Source organism: Dermacentor albipictus, chromosome 9, assembly GCF_038994185.2.
Source record: "Dermacentor albipictus isolate Rhodes 1998 colony chromosome 9, USDA_Dalb.pri_finalv2, whole genome shotgun sequence".
In the NCBI taxonomy this organism is placed as follows: domain Eukaryota; kingdom Metazoa; phylum Arthropoda; class Arachnida; order Ixodida; family Ixodidae; genus Dermacentor; species Dermacentor albipictus.
This window is the reverse complement of record NC_091829.1, coordinates 38,013,616-38,035,249: the sequence shown is the minus strand read 5'-3', so window position 1 is coordinate 38,035,249 and position 21,634 is coordinate 38,013,616. Positions and strand designations below refer to the sequence as shown.

At 47.9% G+C, this 21,634-nt stretch overlaps 1 protein-coding gene and 1 long non-coding RNA gene across 2 annotated transcripts in view; one reads left to right on the top strand and one right to left on the bottom strand.

Annotated features, from left to right (window-relative positions):
* LOC135916544 (uncharacterized) overlaps positions 1 to 600 on the top strand; it is a 73,250-nt gene extending 72,650 nt beyond the window's left edge. Inside the window, exon 3 of the long non-coding RNA XR_010568971.1 lies at positions 470 to 600. This is a non-coding gene — a long non-coding RNA (uncharacterized lncRNA). The remainder of the gene's footprint in view (positions 1 to 469) is intronic.
* The window catches only part of LOC135916543 (serine/threonine-protein kinase NIM1-like), a 77,477-nt gene extending 60,584 nt beyond the window's left edge, over positions 1 to 16,893 (bottom strand). The window contains exons 1-2 of the mRNA XM_065449965.2: positions 16,006 to 16,893; positions 6,279 to 6,427 (exon numbers count right to left, since the gene is read on the bottom strand). The gene's annotated coding sequence lies outside the window, so the exon portion shown is untranslated. The remainder of the gene's footprint in view (positions 1 to 6,278; positions 6,428 to 16,005) is intronic.
* Between the last annotated feature and the right edge of the window lie 4,741 nt (positions 16,894 to 21,634).

Here is a 21,634-nt window from a genome sequence, read left to right as displayed (position 1 = left end):
CCGCGGCAACGGCGGCGCCGGCTGTTCGGGGGAACGAAAACAAAAGAACCAGAAATCTCGCCTTCCTGCATAGCGTTCGCCGCAAGCGTTTCCCGGTAAAGATTACGGTTGCATAAGCTGCAGTCGCTGAAAAGAGGCAACTGTAGCATACGAAGCAGGGAGTGGCGTAACAACAATTTCGTATGCAAAGAAGAACCCGTCTAGCAACTTTTTGAATTGTGACAGAATTATGAGAATACCATGTATAATGAGGACTCCTGAAGAGCAGCGTGCATACGAGACGCGGCCAAAGTGTGGTGAAGTGCACTTCTCTCTGGTCAACTCTTTGTAAGCGCATGAAGTAGCGGCGCAAGCCATGTCGCAGGCCGTTCAAACGTCTAAGGCTAATAATTAAGTGCACGGTAATATCGTCATGTGAATAATTTCGCGCTACATCACCATGGGTAATCGTTCTACGTGTCGTTTACAGCTTCGCTGTCCGACCACCTCCACAGCGTGGATTGGAGACACCAATACTTTCAACCCTGCACCTCTTCAGCCTCATTATGGCCGGCGAGGCCACCTCGCCCTCATCGTCTATGGCACTTGGACCAACATGGCAAGTATCTAGCTTCGCAAAACTTTACTGAAAAACCCAGCCTTTCTATCTTTTTCGTCATGATTTGGTAGTGCTTGGAATGCTTTAATACGTGTCAGGCACAGAAGCGCTGGTGCATTATTAAGTTGAGTAAGTGTTTGTTCAGTAAAAAGAGAATAAAAAAAAAAAGCTGTGAAAAATGAAAAGCGCGATTACGGCCTGATGGTTACAGCGTCGGGCTGCTATGCTGGGGGGTTGAGATTCGATTCCGCCATCGGGTGCGTTATTCGATTCAACCGAAAGTACAATATTCAATCGCCAGTACAATAGTAGCAGCCAGCAGCATCCCGATCAGAAAGTATGGTTTGCAAAACGCTGTTAAGGTTTCGCTTTTAAAGAAAGCGATGAAAAGGCTGGAAACTGCCACCGGTACAACGCCCTCCTGTAACACGCAAAGGCGAAAGCCTGCTGGTAACGTGGTAATGCATTAAGTTATGCGATCGGAGGGTTAAGACTTCTTGCAAGACATAACGAGCCGCAGTATGAAGTAAAGGTATGGCGGTGTAGGTCGACCATGTGAGCACGTAATGCAATATCTAAAGGTGCTTCCGTTCTTTCTTTCATTCTTTCTTTCCGTCTTTCGTTCTTTCTTTCGCTTCTTCATTCATATGCAGCCATTGCATCTTTGCTTGCTTAAGGGGGTATGAGCCATTCCTGATGACGGTATATATATTTTTTTGCTTCACTATACTAGACGCCACTTTTTTCCTGTATGAGCCGTGCCAACGAGCCACTTGAGGTTTCCGCCTTAAAAATAATGGCTGTGGCTTAGCTAAGGTTAAGCCCAGGATGCGAAGCATACTAGCCCTTATTTTAGTTCTTGAACCACTGTTTAGCCTGGTGAACTGCTGTTGCTTGGCTACATTTTGTTTTGCTAGACGAAGAAACAACTCATGCAGGCGAGCGCACGAGCTGAGACCCGGCTATGTAGCTACGCGGCCGCAAGCGAGCGCACGAGTTGAGCCACCGCTTTTGCAGCTGTTATGACGTCATATGGTAGCTACGCGGCCGCGCGCGGCGCAGCAAGGAATAGCGTGGTTGTGCGGCTAGTATGCTTCGCATAAAAAGCGCGAGTTATGCTACTGAACACCATGCATGATTTTTTTCGCACCCCCTCCCCCTTGACTCCGCACAACTTCTGGGCTTCACTGTCACGGACCACGTTACCTGGGTGGTCCACACACCACCTGTGACAGCTGAAGCAACCTGCCACGCTTCCATAGGCGAGACGCATCCAGTTATGAGGCTACCCCTTGCTCTGTATTTCTCTCTCTCTCTCTCTCTCTCCCCCAAATTGTGATAGGCACTTCAACTCATTACCATGTCAGGCGGCCTTGACACCGCCCTTACCCTTTCCCGACCTTCTCGCCTGAGACTGCGACCGGCCAGCAGTGTACCTGGCCGAAGGGCTGCGCGTCGTGTGTCCCGGCACCATTTCCCGGCGTGGCCCCCTCCTCTCCATCCGTACAGCTCCGGCGTCGTGGCGTGCGTTATAGCCCGAGCTGCAACGCCGACAACGAACGCGCCCTTCAACGGCGCACTTTCTGACGGCGGGTTGTGTTTGTTCGGGCCCGTCGCCGGGAGGGGGGCGGCGGAGCTCTCTCGCGCCCGCCCCCTTTCTTTGTTCGCGTCCGACGGCGCTGCTGCGTACGGCCGCCCGTGTGCGTGCCTTCGTTCGCGTTCTCGGCGTTTGTGAGCACAGATCTGGCGAGCAGCCACGGCCCGGCAGGGGTGGCGGCGGCCTTTGGGAAAGTCAAGCGGGCTTCTTTTCGGCCGCTCGTATCGACTCGAGATTCAATCGATGTGCTTTCTTTCTCACGACCGCAGATATGGGGGGGTAGTGCTGAACTGCATATGAATACTGGTGGCGGCGCGCGTCTTAAACCAGGAGAATGTGGCGGTCGTGTTTTTTTTTTTTTTTCAATGGCGCTACAGCGGCGCGTAGTGGCTGATAGGCTGGCTGTTTTTATGTGGCGTGATCAATGTGCTGCCGCTGTCAGATTTGCCAGATTTAATCGAGAAATATACCCAGCAGTTTAACTTTAACAAAGGCGAGCATTAAGCAACAATTGGGGCACCCTTTTATATTAATATGTTCATGGGTCTATAGGACTGTGTACTGTGAATTTCTGACCGTATGGCGTGGTTTCTTTCCGTTTTCTTACATATGTATTTATATTGTTGTTTCCGCTATGGGAAAAGGAGTAGCTGTCACCATTATAAGGTGACTACGTCTTTTATTTTCATTTAAATAAAAAAAGCAGCAAGATTCGAGTACATTAGGAGGGGGGGGGGGCGTACTATGATAGAAAGTTTCAAGTCTTCCCGACCAGAAATCTCCAACGTCATCATGATTAAAACGGCGTGACAATGTTCACAGCGTACTGTTGGTCACGGCACGACGACGGCACAACGAAGGCACGGCGGCTCAAAGGAGCTGGAGCCGAGGTCGAATGCCTCGTAAGTATACATGTATTTTTTTGACAAGCTCAGGGCTTGAAAAAACGAAAAATGTGATCATTAGTGTGCGATAGACACCATGTAAACTCGATAATGTAGCTGTAAAACTAGGTTAACAGAGGATGACATGCTTCAGTGCGATTGAACCTTACATCACGCGATCTGAGTTGAACCTCTGCGCCCGATGAGCAACCAACCGAGCGGGGCAGTATGTCGCCTTTTATTCTGGTCCTCTCTAGTTTCTGGGGCAATCTGACACGCAAGCGTGACGTTGATATCGTGACCACAACGCGTGTCTACACGATTAAAGGGCAAGCATACAGGTACTGCGTGATCTCCACGACGATTTTTTTCTTCTCCTCCTCCCCGTTGTAGCTGTAAAGGAGTGAACATGAGCATATACCCACACCTCCATGATTACTGACGTTTTCCGCATGCTGATAAACACCGCCGGGTACGCACTTCGGTAACCTTCTAGGCTTTGTTAGATGCTCTTTGGTACATTTCTCCCAACACTTGAAATGGATCGCTCATTTGCGGAGACGCGACTGACATTGGCTCTTTCTTGTGTACGTGCGCGCACATTACTGTTCCTAATAGCACTGCTTCTTGGGTTAGTTGGTAGCTGTTCATTATAAAATATAAGGACGCCAAATAAACGGACACACAGAAGAGAAGAGAACGCCCTGTCCCGTTCTCTTCTCTGGTGTGTGTCCGTTTATTTGGCGTCCTTATATTTTATAATGAACATTACTGTTCGAAGAGTTCGTTTGGCACAAGATCCTTTGTGACAACCACTCTCTAAGAAAACGTCGGTGAAGCCGCCTTTCTTAAAAACTGTTATGAGAGTTCCGAAAGCCGTGGAAGCAAACGCGATTCCGTGAACTTGCTACATCGCCAGCCCGGCATCTTTGAGCGCATCGTCGCGGGCCATGCATGTCCGAGCGTAGACGCAGCACGCCTCTTCAACTCCGTGCGATCGCGTGACGGCAGGCTTTTAACCTGAAGCCTCGTTCCATCCGCTGTTGGCGTGCATGGTGAGATGAGTTCCGAATGCGTGTACGAACGACCAAACTTCTGCACGGAGCCCAGCCGCGGTGCGTTGCATAGCCAATAAATCGAAACTCCAGCGTCGTTGGTAGGCAATTCCCGCGCGTGTTACGGGCGAATGTGCCGGCACGCAAACTGCATAACGTCCTGTTACCATATGTGGCCAGAATTGCCCAGGAGCGGTTTGCAAAGAACACCTTCTTTGTTGAGCACTGCATCGCTCTTGGTGATTCGCACTGCATTTCACCAGCTCTGTGAAATGCAGCACAACTATGCAGGCCATGTCAACCAATCAGAAAACGTAACCAAAAGAAGGGCTCCCCTCTATTGGCAAATTCTGATCGCCGCTCCACGCGGCTCCGCCTAGACGGAAGATTCACGCAAGTATAAGTTGCGTGCATTGGGCCAGCTCTCTTCCAGTCTCCGGGGTGTTGCCGCAACTGCCGGTTCATCAGCAGGTCTACTAATTTCTTTTTTCCAAGTGTTTAGTGATTCACTGGTAAACTCTGGAATCTGTCGAGTTTTGGCGTTTTCCAGAAACACGATAGCGAAACATGTTACGTATTTCTAATTCTGTTTTTTTTTCTTCTAATTTCTACTACTGATTATTCAGTAGTTCGCTGCTAAAGTGCTATCAACTTTTACTGCACACGAGCAGCACGTCATATCTGCTTTTATTATTTTTGGGTTGTAAATTATTGACTATTTTCTGGGGTATTACGTGCCAAAGCCTCGATTTGATTATTACAGACGCCGCAGTTGGGGGCTTTAACGCGCACCAAACGCACGGTGCACGGGCGTTGCATTCCGTATTTTTTAGCTTTAGCGTAGCCCTAGATGCAGCTATCAGTTCAGTCTTCCGGTACCAGATGAGGCCCTTCCAAAACTGGTTTGAAAGTTTGAACAAGTTTCTGTTTTTTTTTCTATACCGTGTAGTTTTTCGAACGAGGCACCGTGGCCGAAATTTTGATAGGGATGGAATTGGGGGTTACGTTTCGCAGACGACGCATTGTGGAATTAAAAGTTAACAATATCAACCGAACCCACGCCGGCAAAAAACTTCGTTTCAAGTACCAATTTAAATAGCACAAAGGATCTACTCATGTTGCCTGGATTTTTTAGGTAGCTATATACTGCTGCTTTCGTTTTTTTGTCCTGTTGCGACACTATCTGGAACGCGTAGCCAGCTCTCGTTGCTGATTGACCGAAACCAGCTGAATTAACGAATTCTGGAGTTTCACGTGCCGAAACCATGATCTGATTTTGAGGCACGCCGTAATGGGGGATTAATTTTGACGAGCTAGGGTCCTTTAACGTGCCCCCAATGCACGGGACACGAGCGTTTCTTTCTTCTTTTTTTTTGCGTTTCGCCTTCATCGAGATGCGGCCGCCGTGGCCGGGACTTGATCCCGCGACCTCCTGCTTAGCAGTCCAGCACTATAGCCGCTAAGCCACGACGGCGGGTACGAAACGAGCTGTAGCCGTCGCTGATGTGCACGTAGTCCTTGATATTAAAGCATGTTCACGTTCCCGTTTTCGCCATAGTTACGCTTCCTGTCTTTCTTGTTTTATTTCGGCTGGTCCTACAACGAATCACCTACACCCAAACAAACACGTGCTCCAGACATGTTTTCGCGAACTATGCTAATACATTGTAAGCGTTGTTTTCTTTTTACCTTGTTTGTGCTTGCCCTGTTATTTCGTTCATTTCATCCTTGAAACAGCCTTTCTTCGCGAGAGTGGCGTTAAACAACCTTAGTCGCAGGTTTCCCATGCACAACAGCGTCAGCTTCTCTGATGTTGAAATAAAATATGCCGTTCGTTTATTTTACCATAATAATCTATGCTATATAACATACGTAAATAGAGCAGCTGAGGTGCTCTTTGCTTCAAACCTTGCCACAGTGACCTCTTACATAACAGAGCAGTTCCCTGCATTTTCGACTTTTCGAACCTGTTCAACGTGAAGTTTGTGTCCCTTCAATAAAATAGCCACGAGGACTAAACGCCCTGGTAGAAATTTCAGGGAGGTCTGAAACGCCGTACAGTCAAGTTCTGTTTCGCCAAAACTGCCGATCGAGGAAGTTGAACGAACTGTTTTTCGATCGTAATGGTGCGATTATCCACTTACAGAGGGCAGCAGCAGTCTATCCTGTCGGTGCTCGGGCGGCTGTAGGGAGACAGGGTTGCAGAGCTGTTGCGCGGGGCGGGTCTGGGTGGCCGGAAGTCGCTACGCCGTGCCAAGCTCAGCTAGGCAGTGTGACCACGTCTTGCGAGTACCTGCGGATTCCAAAGAGAATTTGGGCGTAAGGCACGGCGAAAGGCGCATGCTGTTAGGTGGCACGCCAAATTTCTGCAGATCCGACGCTTGTTCGGTCTACAGTCGAGTGCCTTTACAGCGAACGCTGTCACAGCGAAATGCCCTCCGTAACGAAGGGGAAAGAAATGTGTCCCGGTTCTATTGTGAGCTGTGCGGTGATTAACCTTTATAACGAAGTGACTTCTATAACGAAAGATTTCGGAGGCCCGAAGCACTTCGTTATAATGTCGTTCGGCTGTAAATTGAGACGCTCGTTCGCGTTAGCGAGCTACCAGGAGTAACGGGTGACGCGAGCGAAGTGTCGCTGTCTGTAGCTGTCAGATTTCCACGTGACGAGGACGATGTGTGGTGCTTGACGAGGGAATAATTGCGATGAGAGGCGCCCACACAGAGGAGCACGACCCCCCGCGTAAAGAAATATAAGGCTTTCATGCCCTTTGTGTAATGGTTGCGCATTATCAATCTGGGGTATTAACCAAGAATGGGCGCCTACGCAGTGCTGCAAGCCCGGCGGCGCTTACTTTGTAGCTTCAAGTTGTGTCCCGCTCGGCGTCACAGCATCCAGCAGCGAGTTCGGCCACATTACACACTGCCACATATTGAGTAGGATATGGCCAGTTTACGTTCAGGTATGTCGCGGATAGAAGAATCAGGTTGCTTTCTGCTATCTAGGACGGCACCCGCAAAGTATATGCGCGAGCGAGCGAGAGAGAGAGAGAGAGAGAGAGAAAAAGAGAGAGAGGGTAAAGTTTCGCTTCACAAGCAGTTTGACACAGTTGGCTTACGCGTACCAACAGTCGTTTCATCTTTTAGGCTAAAGCCAATTTTTAAAGTTAAATACAAATTATGAAACCTGCTAGGATGGGGCGAAGAGGGGAGATGGCTGCTGTGAGAAATGGGGTGAGAGAGAACGGCAGAGAGGTCTGCCGGAAGGGCACCCGCCTAAATGCACTATATAGGGATAAACGGGAGCACGGGATTGTGAAACGAGAGATTAGCCTCATAGCGCTGAAGGATTAATCTTTTTAACCTGACAGGCTATGACTGATGGCTTGCGCTTAACGCATTTCATAAGTCACCCCTGCAGAATCTTCATGAAACGTGCCTTCGTGCTCCTACATAATTTCATTATTGTATTATGCCGCTTGGCAACCTCTGCGGGAGACATAATGATAAAAAAGAAGATAGTACATTGTATATTAAACACTTGCGCACGCGAAATAATGCGGAATTCAGTTATAATGAACCGAAATATATTACTAAATTTTGTGTTATTTGTGGGATCGTACGCTGTGTCCTCACTTGTAATTTGAAATCGATCGCTTTACTTCTGTATTCCTCAGCGCTTTCTCTGTTCAAGCATGGGGCATACGTTTGGAACAATTGTTTGGTGGATTGATTTTTTTAATGTTGCATATGCACGATCTTCCTGACCTTTTCGGTGACAATGGTTATCGACGTAAGCGCATTCCGACCTGTTCTGCATTTTCCTCTACAAAATAAGTGGCTTTTCTTGAAGTTCACCGTCAACCCTTTGTTTGAGTCATGGATGCCAACAGCTTGCAACGCCCCTTTGTTTGCGAGAGTATTGCAGTAGCTCTGGTGGTCGACGGACGCACATCATGACCTTGTTCCGCGTTTTTCCCGATTTGTCCATATCGAGTTTGTTTTCATCGCCACCGATTCCAGTTAGTCGCGCACTGTGACTGGTGCTGCATCAGCGGAAAGAATTATCTGAAGTATTCACTTCTCTTGAACGTCCAGCAATCAGCTGCCATGGGCGATTTACAGTGTCAACGTTGTATTGACGTCATGAAACTGGCCAGCTGGCAACGCCCCTCTGTTTGCGTCAGCTTGACTTCGGCATTTGGTGGTCGATGGATGCACTTTGTTACCTGTTATATATTTTTTCTACACTGGGAGAAGGACGGTTTTAATGAAGAAAACATAGGAGAGGTTAGTCCGAGCTTTCGTGGTTTGCTTGAACTGCGCACGTTTTCGACAGAGATATAAAAGCCATTGATCGTGTCAAACTTGTGGATTATATGTTGTTTTGTTTTCTTAATGTGCATGTGACTGAATGGTTTGGAGCGACCGCTGCTGCTAAAGGTGTCCAACTTTTCCGGTAACACAAGTTGCGAAACCACTCTTATTTGCCGATGATCCGTGAGGTATCGCTGTATTTCTCCCACAAATAAAACTGCAAGTCTAGAGGACGGTTGTTTTTTGGACAGGGAAAGTCTCAAGCAGGTCCCGATACATTTGCTTTGTTGCTTACAGAAAGAGCGAGGAAAATTTAGTTTGAGAAGCGATCGGCCTGAGGTACTAGTGCTGGTGCAGTATTAATAGTAGTGCATGCCGATGTGCTCAGAAGGGAGGTGAGAAGAGGGCGATAAGAATGATGAGGACAGGCAACGTGATGCTGCTAGATACACGTTCGTGTCCGAAGTGCCCGTGCACTGCGTTGAAGATGGGGCTGTGTTAACGAAAAATACAAAGAGAGCCTTGATGGTCCGCTTAGTTGATCTTGTGTCCAGCCAAAGGTCCAGGAACAATTTTTCACTCAACGAACTATTGTCAATATTCCGCTAGCTAAGACGTTAATGCCCGTCGTTTCTAGTCATATTGTGGACAAGCAACAATTGTTTTCCACTGTCCCTGGCATATTGCACATGCCACTCTCCTATACAGCCCTGTCACTATCTTCGCCGATCGCGAAGGTGTCCATTGCCAGAGGTTCTCCTATGACAGCCTTCATCGCTGCAGATGTCCTCAGAGCACACATCCGACACCTGACTCGGAATTCCCTCACGCCATCTTGCTTGCATTCGGCATTTGCCAAAAGTACTGTAGGACACCAGTCCTACTTTCCGACACAATTCTCGCCCGCTACATGAACGTCAGCACCGTTGTGGTGTCTGAACCGGCCGCCAGTACAATTGGCAATTCAAATCGCCAAAAAGAAAGCTGAAGCGTCATTGTAAACCTTAAAGCAAGCAACTTAGCAACACATTTATAACGTGCACAGATTCCAGCAACACGTCTGCACTGATGATTCGGCAAAACTCGACAACTCTGCTGCTGCAGTCATCATCCCCGCGACATCTGGAGAAATCAAGCTAAACACTTCATGTGGGGCCACATCGACGGGTGCAGAGCTTTCGGCACTCCGTGCTGCACTTGGTTTTATTGATGAATAACCACCGCAACGATGGGCAGTGGTATTTGTTTCCGAATCCAAGGCAGCAGTTCCTCAGAACATACAAAGCGCAATGCGCCACGGACCCAATGAACAACTGGCCTCACAAATTCTACAGACATATCGTCGCCGCCACGACAAAAGATGCAACATAATCTTAGTGGCTTCCAGGACATTGCAACATCAGCGGTAACGTACACGCCGACGAAGCCGCCCGATGTGTAATTGAAAGTGGTCAATGTGTTTTGATTCCGCTTTTGCGAACAGCCGCTGCGGCGGTGCTGCGATTGATGTCTCGTGAATCTGCGTTGCCTCTGCGGAACCCGAACGTTTTCACCATGTGTCGTTAGCGTTCGTTGTCTCCGGATATACAAATATATCTACCGCCTGAGTTAGCACGACGTGAACAGACCATGCTGTACCGCCTTTGGCTAGTCGTCACACTGACAAACTCTTATGCTTTCCTTACTGGAATTACCAACAGCCCCATGTGCACCTATGATGAGACGCTCGCACACATCTGTGTCGGCCCGCCATATAAGGGCCGAGAGGCAAGCGATGTGCAAAGTGTGGGACCAATTGGAGAATCGTCCACTGTCAGAACTAAAAGCTCGGGGCCAGCGCCCCCAAACAGGTCCCTTCGGCGCCCTTTCTCTTTTTACCTCGCTGCTTCTTGTACGCCCCCCGCCCCCCTCATGCAGGATGGCCAACCGGAACTGCCTCTGGTTAACCTCCCAGCCTTCCTATTCACCATTTTTCTCTCTCTTTGCAAAGGCTGAAGTGGGAAGAGGGGGGGACGTCCATAATCTTTTGCATGGCCTGTCTTCCGAAAAAAAAAGAAAGATAGAAAGAAAGAAAAACAGCGAGGACCGCGAAATAAACAAAGAACAACACGGGCCGTGTTACCGCCCGTGTCGGCCTTCTTTTCTGGCTAACCTCCATACCTTTTTTTTTTCGTTTCTCTCTTCCTCTGCATAGAATAAAAGCTTTTCTAAGGACATGACATTTAGCCTCTTGGCGAAGCTTAGGCCTCGTGGTGAAGCTTGGGCTCGACGGGGCCACTTAATAGCTTGTATTTCGCAGCCGCACGTACTTGCAATGCAAGAGCACGAACTCAACAAGCTGAAGAGCTGGTTTTTAAAGGTTTCGAAATTAGTTCGGCTGATCATGCGGACGTCAAGTCAGGATATTGCTAACCGACCCACCCTATAACAAGCCGGATAGTATTCCAAGTTCCCGTCTCGTAATGTATTCGCTGGGTTTGCTTTGTCGCAAACATGTGGTCGCTGCAGTGAAGCCCGCTTGCCGGAAAAAACGTCTTGTGTGTAGCGTGTGGGTATGTTGCGAGCGAATTGACTTTACGGCGTGGAGAGCCGGTGCGCGCTAGAAGGGAGGGGGGGAATTGGCAGGGGGGGGGAGGGGCTGCTGGCGCCGGGATGACAGTAGCGCTCGCCGCTTTTCTGCTTCTCGATTTCAAGGCAACCTCGAGAAGAATGTCAAAGAGAATGACGTCGTTAGGCGTTAATGAGCACAATTAATGAGCACAATTAATGAGTACAATTAATGAAGCACAGCACGGAAGAAAAAGGGGTTGGACACCATGAACTGCCATGATTAACTATACTGGTGTCAAATCTGCACCCACTAAGCTCCCAAGAAGTCATTTTATGGCCGTTGTACATTTTCCCAGTTGATCTCAGGCTTGATTCACGCAGCTGTCATCCACCCCGTCCCGTAAGCTTCCCGACTCCGGCGTCCGCCGGGACAGCGTTTTCTCGCAGGTTGTTCCGAAAAAAAAAGAAAAAAAAAGAAAGGAAATAAAAAAGTGATGTTGGTAACGTCACCGGTAACGTCACCGGCGCTCCACATTACGAGAAACCGGAGAAGAAACGATCTGGCACGATGGTTGCCAGTGCCGTGACATTGCCGGGTCGGGTCGGATGACGGCTGGGTGAATCAGGCAGGTTAAGAGTGCGTCTCTTCAACTCCACTCCTGCTAACTCCTGTTATTTTCTCCTCCCTGGCTTATTCCACTAGGGTTGAGCGGGTTTGTCATGGTACAAAGACAGTTGTGCTTCTCACCATATACTTGCCCTTCAGCCTTCTACGGACTACGTATACTGGTATGCTTTGGGGCAGCGGTGGTGTAGTGAAACTTGTCAAATTGGTGTACAGTAAAGAGCTTGAGGAGATAGCAGCAGTTTGTCTAATAAAAGAATTGCAGGTAACTACTGCGTAACTGAATTCTGCGGATCTTTTTTTGCATCTCTATTATTTGGAAGCACTATGCCTGCATGTTTAGTCACGTGTAACGAGCTTCTGGACGTTCTCGGCATGTATGATAGTGCCGCTCTCGCTGTGGAACGAAGGAGAGTGCTTTTGGCTGTTTTGAGGGTATCGACTCGTAATTTGTTTTGTGTGTGTGTGTGTTAACATGGAAGCTGCATCACGAAGAGAATGGTATATTGTATTCGTATTTTTTCTGTTTGATTATTTTCTGTTCTTCTACTTGTTTCTTTTCCCCTTGGCATATCGTTCTATTTATTGCATTTTTGTTATGATGAGACCAAGTATCACGTTGATCAGCAAAAAGAAAAAAAAAGTCAGCGCTGTTCCCGTCGCTTAATGTGTTCTACTGTTTCGATCGCGCTGTTTCGCGAAACCCAGACTTTACCCAATGGCACTTCTTACTTAGCTTTGAATATGGACTCAATAGTAGTGTTACTTTCTAGTGTAGGTGTGTTCCTGTTGTGTGCGTTGTTTCACTTTTGACCCTTCATCTATTGTAATATTCGAAACGTTCAGCCAAGCCAGATAGCCCCAGTTGCAATTATACATTTGGCTCGTGTGGCTCTGTTTATGCGTTTCCAAGGATATTCTTCATTTATCATCGACCGCCGTACAGCCCGGCTACAAAGCCGGATGTCGGCTTTGCCGACAAGAAAAGTGATTTCACGCGTTAGTTGCTTTTGAAGTAGAGCGAATAGCGTTAGGTGGAGTAGCTAGTTTGTGCGTAATATGCTACAATCGATTTCGCAGACGAGAAATTGTACGTGTTAGTATCTTCCTTTCGTGAACAAACGCTAGGTGGGGCGTCTAGTTTGTACGTAATGCGCTATAAATCATTTCAACTGTCGCGGTTTCGGAGCGGTTTGGGCGTTCTTCTTCCGAGCACGACGTCGAGGTTTGAACTCCAGGGTGCGTTTCGTTGTGGTGCGGTATGTAAGAGTGCCGGTGGGCTTGGTTTAGGTTCACGTTAAAGAACCACAGCTGAACTCAGTTGTGCGGGAGTCTCTTTCCGAGCGCCTTCTATTGCATCCCAGCTGTTGCTGTCGGATCTAACGTGCCTTTAGTTGTAAAATTTGATTTCGTCGGCAGGAAAGAAACAACCCAGCCTTTTAAAATAATCATTGATGTGCATGCATATACAACGACGGTATCAACTGAATCCCTAGTCTTTCGACGCATCTTGAACGGGGTAAATTGGTGCGCCGTATCTCTGGAAATATCGCTGATGATCACGCGATTCTGATTCTGATGGGGCTGACATGATGCGATACGATTCCGATCTTCGAATCGCCGTAGCTCATCGATGAATATTGAAGCTGGCTCTACGCGTGAATGGAAATAAGTCATGTGTTATTGAGCGACATCCGATTAGCATCGATTGCATCATGGGGCGATATCAGGTTTAGATCAATTGTGTCATTGATCGATATCAGATCAACATCAAACGTGTAATTTAGCGATAACAGAATCGATCGTCTAATTTAGCAATACCAGATTCACTCAGATCACAGCGATCACACCGAGTTCCAATTTAGGATGCATAACGCTGGGTGAATTTTCTCACGAACACATGTGAATAGTCCACAAATAAAAGTACAACGCAAAACATCACCTGTGCGTCACACACATTGGTATTTTTGTTTCGCTCTGTTTTCTTCTTTCTTTTATTCTCTTTTAATGTGAGAACTTGTCTTCTTTCTTTTATTCTCTTTTAATGTGAGAACTCTTCGCCTTTCTTTTATTCTCTTTTATTTGAGAACTCTTCGCATATAAGCTTTTAATTGTTCCTGAAGTTTATTTCGTTGCACATTTCTCCATACGCCGGTTATAGCTGGCGCAGTAAACAAACATATTCTAGTACAGTCTAAGGGCTTTGTTATGCTTTTGCATGTTTTCCTTTGGCTTATTTCATAATGTAACGCCGTCTGAATTCTAATATATCCATTTTCGATTTCCAACATTCTTGGTTTAAACAAATGCAGAGGATATTCCTCCAAGAATGTTACTGTGACTTGATGTCGTGAAAGGTGATCGTTTTGATAGTAGCTACAGACACAGACACGTTATGCGAAATGCGAAAACACCCTTGTACTCAGATTTAGGTGCACGTTAAAGAACCCCAGGTGGTCAAAATTTCCGGAGTCCTCCACTACGGCGTGCCTCATAATCAGAAAGTGGTTTTGGCACGTAAAACCCCATAATTTTTTTTTTTTAACAGACACGTTATCGTGTAATATGTGCCGAACGCACACGGATCAGTTCATCAAAACTTCTTCCGCGAGAAGTTCGCAGCTAGCGATAAGGCGTTCATATATGTTTTTGCTCCGAGGATGGTTAAAGCTTAAGGATACCGATCGTATTTGAAAGCCGCGAACATGACCACAATGGTTTGGTTGGGCAGTTATATCGGGCTGTTCTGAGAAGTGGTAATCAATAAAATCAAGCAAATAAATTTTCGCATATTTCTGCATAGCGAAGTATACATTTGCCACCAGGCGAGCTGCAACCACAGCTCCTCTAGCGTGATAGGTTCGCGGTTTTGGGCTATTGGTGCGTCGCAATTAACGAGAACTATAAGCACTAAGCGAAGGACGAGTACGAAACGTGACATACAACGAGAAGCGCCTGTCATCGCGTGACACGATGTGTGTACCCGTTCTTCGCTCAGCGCTTTAGCTCTCGTTAACTCCTCTAGTAGTTTCTGCAGGTCAGATAACTGAGCTCGTTGGCGCAAGTTAACGTCATGCTGCAGCTCGGTGAAGTGCAGGGCATGGAAAAGCAGGTAACATGAGCGCACATTTAACTACGTTTCTCCTCTGAGCAACAGTATAGGGACCAGGGATTCCGAGATAAGGTCGATTACTTTCTTCACCTATGATTTCAACTTTACATTGAGGACGGCAGTGCAAACTTGATTCGAGTTAACCTCCCTCATCATCATCATCATCAGCCTGGTTACGCCCACTGCAGGGCAAAGGCCTCTCCCATATTTCTCCAACAACCCCGGTCATGTGCTAATTGTGGCCATGCCGTCCCTGCAAACTTCTTAATCTCATCCGCCCACCTAACTTTCTGCCGTCCCCTGCTACGCTTCCCTTCCCTTGGAATCCAGTCCGTAACCCTTAATGACCATCAGTTATCTTCCCTCCTCATTACATGTCCTGCCCATGCCCATTTCTTTTTCTTGATTTCAACTAAGATGTCATTAACTCGCGTTTGTTCCCTCACCCAATCTGCTCTTTTCTTATCCCTTAACGTTACACCTATCATTCTTATTTCCATAGCTCGTTGTGCCGTCCTCAATTTGAGTAGAACCCTTTTCGTAAGCCTCCAGGTTTCTGCCCCGTAGGTGAGTACTGGTAAGACACAGCTATTTTACACTTTTCTCTTGAGGGATAATGGCAACCTGCTGTTCATGATCTGAGAATGCCTGCCAAATGCACCCCAGCCCATTCTTATTCTTCTGATTATTTCTGTCTCATGATCCGGATCCGCAGTCACTACCTGTCCTAAGTAGATGTATTCCCTTACGACTTCCAGTGCCTCGCTGCCTATTGTAAACTGCTGTTCTCTTCCGAGACTGTTAAACATTACTTTAGTTTTCTGCAGATTAATTTTTAGACCCACTCTTCTGCTTTGCCTCTCCAGGTCCAGGTCCCTCCCTACCTTTCATTTATCATTTGCTCTTTCTCTCTCGCGCGCGTTGCAAGATTTCCAGTGCACTCGTGAGCTTCAGTTAATGCGTCTGAATTTCTTAATTACGCGTAAATTAAGATGTTTCTTTTGCTTACTTATTTTTTTTGTCTAGCCCATAATCCGTATATCGCTTCCTGGTGTACATTAAATTTCTCCTATGTGTACATTCCTCTCAATGTACGTTAATTTCTTCTTCCTCGTCCTTTACTTTGCGCTGTTCTTACTTTACATTTTCACTTATTTACTTTCGCGAACTCGTGAAGTAACGTCGATCCGGCCTTACGCGCACAACCGAGCGACGTACGGCCCGAACAGCATCAACTTCGCGCACCTAAGAAAACCGACGCCGCTCACCTGATCACAGCATCGCTGCGACCGCTGGGACTCTTCTCAAAAGTAGGCAGCGGCGAAGTTGGAAGAAGGCGCGCCACCGTGCAAGACGACGCCGCGGTAAGAAGGGGCTTCTCCGCACAGCACATATCAAAGCGGTCCGCTCAATGAGCGTGGCCACCTCCTCGCAGTCCCGTTACAAACGTTCTCCCCTCCCGGAATCGGGTCCGGCGTTACGCGTCGTGGCCAACATCGTAGTCGACGTGCGTAGAAACAACAACGTATTCCTCGTCGACGCCTGTTGCTCCTCTCCCGCACGAACGCTTCACTTGACGTTTTCGCGCCTTCGGTGTCTCCGCCCTTCTCCCCCACGTCGTGGGCGTGTGTCGAGGCGACGAGGTCGTGGCACTAAGCGCGCGAAACTGTCGCCGTCTCGTGTCTCGCCGGCTTAAGAGAGCTCCATTGCGTCGGTTGCGAACTGGCGTCGGATGGAGACTGGGACAACACGGAGTGGAGAAGGACTTTGAAGAAGTAGGACCACCGTTGAACTAACCTCTCTCTCCTCTCCTTCCAGTTCTCCCTCCACGCCTTCATGTCCGACGCGACGGGTTCGGCGTTCGAGCCTGACGGGTGATGCCGCGTCGAATCGGGCTTCTCTCTTGAGCGACCGCTGAGATTCAACGGGGTACCGCGACGATAAGCCTGAGTCTCTCGCTCGAGTTCGGGGCACGCACGGAGGGTTGCGAACGACCACGAGCCGTCGTCGCACCGAAGCCACCCAGCGAGAATCCAAAGCCCGGCGACCGGCGCGCTCTCGGCTCGCGCCGCTGTGTCCAACCGAACCGGCCCGGGCTCCTCCCGATGTTCGAAGTGCTGCTGCTGGATGATGACGAGACTACGTGGAGTAGAGGCGAGGAGAACACACGCCGAAAGAGGAGAGGGCGAGGGGCGTACCGCGCGCGCTTTTATTACTCCGTATTTTTTATTTTTTTGTTCTCCGCCGTCCGTTCCCCCACCTCCGTTTCCGTCGTAGCTACGTGCGAGTCTGCGTTCCACGCGATGCGTGCGCGCTTCATTTTTTTTTATTCTTTTCGTCCTATGTTTGTTTTTGGCTGTACATTCGTTCAGAGCTGAGCGCGCTTTTTCTTTCTCTCCTCTGGGAGCCGGCGACGCACGAGCGTTCGTTCACGGCGAGATCGTGTCCGCGCCGCTCTTCGGGCTCACTTTCGCCGATCGATACGCGAGAGGGAGAGAGTGCGCGAGTCCCCCGTGAGGCCGAGAAGAGGAAAGGGTCTCTCCATTGAAGTCCTCCCGTTGGCTTTCTCTTCTCCACAGCACTCGGCAGCATTCTCCTCTGTACGTCTGCGTTTTTGTGCGAGCAGTCGATCGGAACGGACCAGAGTCGCCACCTGCCGACGGTGCTCGCAACCAACGGGGACGCGTGTGACGAGTTTGAATCGCAGTCAGTGATTCACGGTGCTTTTGTTTCGCAACCAGTTGTTGAATCTCATTTTGTGGCACCGTTTAGTTTTCCTTCGGCATAGTTGCAACGCTAAATGAAAAGAAAGTTGCACAAGGGCGACGCTTCGTGGCAGATGTGCCGAACTCCTGGTCTGCTCGTTTGCTGGATACACCGAGAGGTGACGCAAGGGTTCCTCGTAGTGGCGATTACGTACAACATCCTAAAATAGAGAAAAATTATCTTTTAACACGAGCAGGTTGATATGTATGGCCATCAAAGGAACTACTTTTTGCCCGAAAGCGCTGTAGACATGCCTGATAGCACCGTGTTACTTTTCCTACTTAAATTCAAATGGATAATATCCCCACTGTGCTCTGCCGCAACACACTGCAAGGCGTACCCACTTCACCTACGCTTGGAAACCATTCATATGAGAGAGAAAAAAGCCTGCCCGAATGTTTGCAATAAATATTCAACAGACTGTCGTACCTTGAGCTATGACACGTACTTGTGTCGGCCCCGCGGTACGAATACACTTTTAACCTGCCTTAGAGACACCGGTGGTAAGTTAAAATTTTTAATTATGCTTTATTTCGTTAAGTGTTGTGGTGTGTTTTCTGTGTGCTGTGTATCTGTGTTGTGAACTGTGCATATAGTTTCATTTTTCATCATATCCATCTGGAGTAGCAGTCGCGGTGTGTGTCCAGGAAAACTCCAGTAATAATTGAAGAACCGTTTGACGACTCTTTGACGCCAACTTTGCTCACTGTGTATGCGCCTCTAGGTATGTGCGTACTTCATGGCGGCGCCGCCAGAAGGCGCAGCGTGTCCGGAGTGAAGCCCGAAAGAAGTGCCCGGCTGCACTACATGCTTCATACATCACGCGTTTCAATTATTCACATAACTTGGATTGTCATCGTAGATGAATTCCGTCGGAATGTTTTTACAACTGGGTTCAAGTTACGTAAAACACCCTGTGTAGCAATTCTGAGTTGGACAGCATTATTTGCCACAGAACTTTTGATTTATCACCGACTGTAGTGCGTTTAGTGAGGCTCTATGGAAGTCTGGTAACTTTGGGGTGTGCATGCGTGTTGCCTTCCTTTGCTTTCTCTGTCTGTCTGTCTGTCTGTCTGTCTGTCTGTCTGTCTGTCTGTCTGTCTGTCTGTCTGTCTGTCTGTCTGTCTGTCTGTCTGTGTCGTTATCTATAATAAGAAGAATGCATTCTTGAGGGAGGTTACATTGCTGCAAAATTGAAAAAAGAACGACAAACAAATACCTTAGTACAACGTAGCCAGCACAAGAAGCTATTGCACTGCCGCAAAAGATGACAACAAAAGCAACAAATGAACAATTTCATCCAACAAGAACAACCAGCTCAACAGACTGTCAGTTAACATTAGAAAAAGAAAACATGTAATGGAACATATTTTCAACAAGGGTTAGAAAATCGGGGGCAGCAACACCTCGGGAAAAGTGTTGGTCTTCGTCAATCGTGCGACGGAAAACGAATATTTAAAAGCGTTAATCCGACGCTTGTATTCATGTGGTTTCTTTCTGTTTCATCGCTCTCTTGACGCCGACGACATGTAGTTCGAGGTTCGGAACAGAATGTGTTTATTGATTCTATCCCGGAAATAAAAGGGTGAAAGGGGTGATAAGAAAAGAAACTAAAGGATCACGGGCACGTGCCGCCAGCAGTTACAAGGCAGCACGATAACGGGGGACGTTGCTCTCAATCTCTTTTACTGCGAAGCTGTATATGGCTAGCCAATTCGTCCGTCCGTCGGTCTATCGCCTGTACGTCAAAAACTCCTCCGGCACAACCCCATGCGTGTGTCCCCCCCCCCAAAAAAAAAAACAAAGAAAGAGGCGCGAGATTGACTGCGCCAGTAGTAACGTCGTTGCTCTCCGTCGCAGCCGAGCGCGCGCGCGGTATTTTTTCTCCGGCTGCGAAATAGGTAGGCCACGGGTCGTACGTGCCCTTGAGGAGCAGGCAGCTTTCGATCAGCAACGCCGCGAGCTGAACCGGGAACGAGCTCGTCTACACCGTGGCGATGCTGCAGCCCGGGCACAAGAACAAGCTCGCGCAGCCGAGCGCAAGCAGCAATTGCGTACCGAGGATCCAGCGGCCTACCAAGCCGTCGTTTAATGAACCGTCGGGATTGACCCAGTGATAAACGCTGGGGACGCATGTTTCAGCTTCACTGATGAACCATCTGTACGGAGTGCTTGGGTGGAGATTTTTTTGTTTAACTGCGTTACAATTTATGTGCTTTTGTGCGTATACTTCAGTGTGTCATGCATAAAACATTCTTTTTCCGGCTTTAGATGGTAGCGTTGGTTTCTTTTTATTTAGCTAAAGAAAGATACGTGACAAAACCACAATCTGATTATGAGGGACGTCGTAGTGGGGGACTTCGAATTAATTCGGACCGTTTCGTATTCTGTAACGTTCACATTTACCTTTAAGTATGCGAACGTTCGTGGGTTTCGCACGAAACCTCGGGCTCAGGCGCGCAACGCCACAAGCCCAAAGCTCCCGCACCCCCACGAGATCACTCACTCACGTTCGTCTACGCTCGAGCTGTCGTTCACCTTGCGCCTACATTCTCCCTGACTACTTGGGAAATGAAGGCGAATTGGCGTCCGTCGTTAAAGGGCTGAGCGACCGCGTCCATATGTTCATTGGTTTTTCTTTTTTTTTGTCTTTCTCTCAAACTAGTTGCTCGTTTATTGATGACGCTTATTTGCTTTTATTTGCTTGCTCTCTGTTGATGGCGCATAGTGTATCATCTTGTTCGCGACAGCGTCTTCGTCATTTGGAGCCGCGGTTCATACGTCTAAAAAATGCGCTTGAAGCCTATGGCCACGTGGTTTTGTTACACACCAAGCGTAAAAGTGAACAGGTAGCATCTATTTCGTGCCAAAAGATGGATACCGTTAGCATTCCAATTCGCTTTCTTTCTCCGAACTTCAGTTCTACGCCTGATATACGCTGTCTGTCGGACTGCACAACGGACCGGGCGCGCCTTGCAACGTTTGGGAATGCAATAGAGTGCCTTGATGCGCTCTAAGAAAAAAATGCCTTGCCATCTGGTGCATTCAAGGTGAAACTAAGGAAAAAGCGTATGGTTTGGACACCACTAGATGTCGCCACCGCAGCCGCCTCTTCTTACATTTGGTGTTGCCGGGAGGTAACAGATGGCGCTTGCGTAACGCAAGGCATCCGAGATTGAGGAGCACGCGGGATCTCGGAGGCGATTTGTAGAACCTCAAAGGCGCCTCCTTACATGTAAGAGATGGCGCAGCATGGCCGATCCCGACGAACCTCAAAACAATGCCGGGTAAGAATCTGCCAGGAATATTTCTTGCACACTCTGATACAACTAGGAGCTTTTACGACAACTTTGAATTTGGGGTTGCCAAATGTTCGTTGTTTCGAATACGAATCCAATATGATACACTAAGTATTCGTGTTCGAGAAGGAACTGTTCGGTATTTGCTAACATTTCAGACAAACCAAATATTTCACAACTGACTGTTTCGATTTCGATGTGGAAGCTTACTTAATGACCTGCGAGGTTTGTTTTTGGGGTTTGTTTGTAGGTTTGTTTGTTTTTGGCAGTGTAGCCGTGTAACATATTTATCTTTCAGGTGATGACCCGATGATTTTATCCTCGCAACGGGATCTTTTACATGTGTTTACGGCGCACAAGTTCTTCAGCAGCTTTTTATTTTTATTTTTATTTTTTGCCTTGTCTTCTGACCTTACTTCGGCAGTCAGTTACTTAGCGTCTTTGTAAAGCTCCATTCGAGCAGGAATGGAGCCCTTGGGCAGGAATCAATAAAAAGTAAAGATAGTCTGAAATAACAACACGCCCTGCGCGAGGGCACAAAAGTATTAGGCATGCAAATATAGTCACCGCGCACTGGAACCACTTCCCTAAAGTTCGCTCTAGAATTCAGAACAATCGGTGAAGGATCTCATACGGAGGAGCGTGTACAAGTCTTTTCACGTACATCTGGCATCTAGACTTGCGCATAAATTTGCTATTTGTAAGGACATCATGGTCGCGACACAAAGACGTTAAATGTAAGAACGTGCACTGGGAAGCAGGCGTTTCAGGGAATGAGGCTTATCATGCACAAGGGGTCCATGAGGTTTTTTTTTTCTTTTCTTTTATTTGT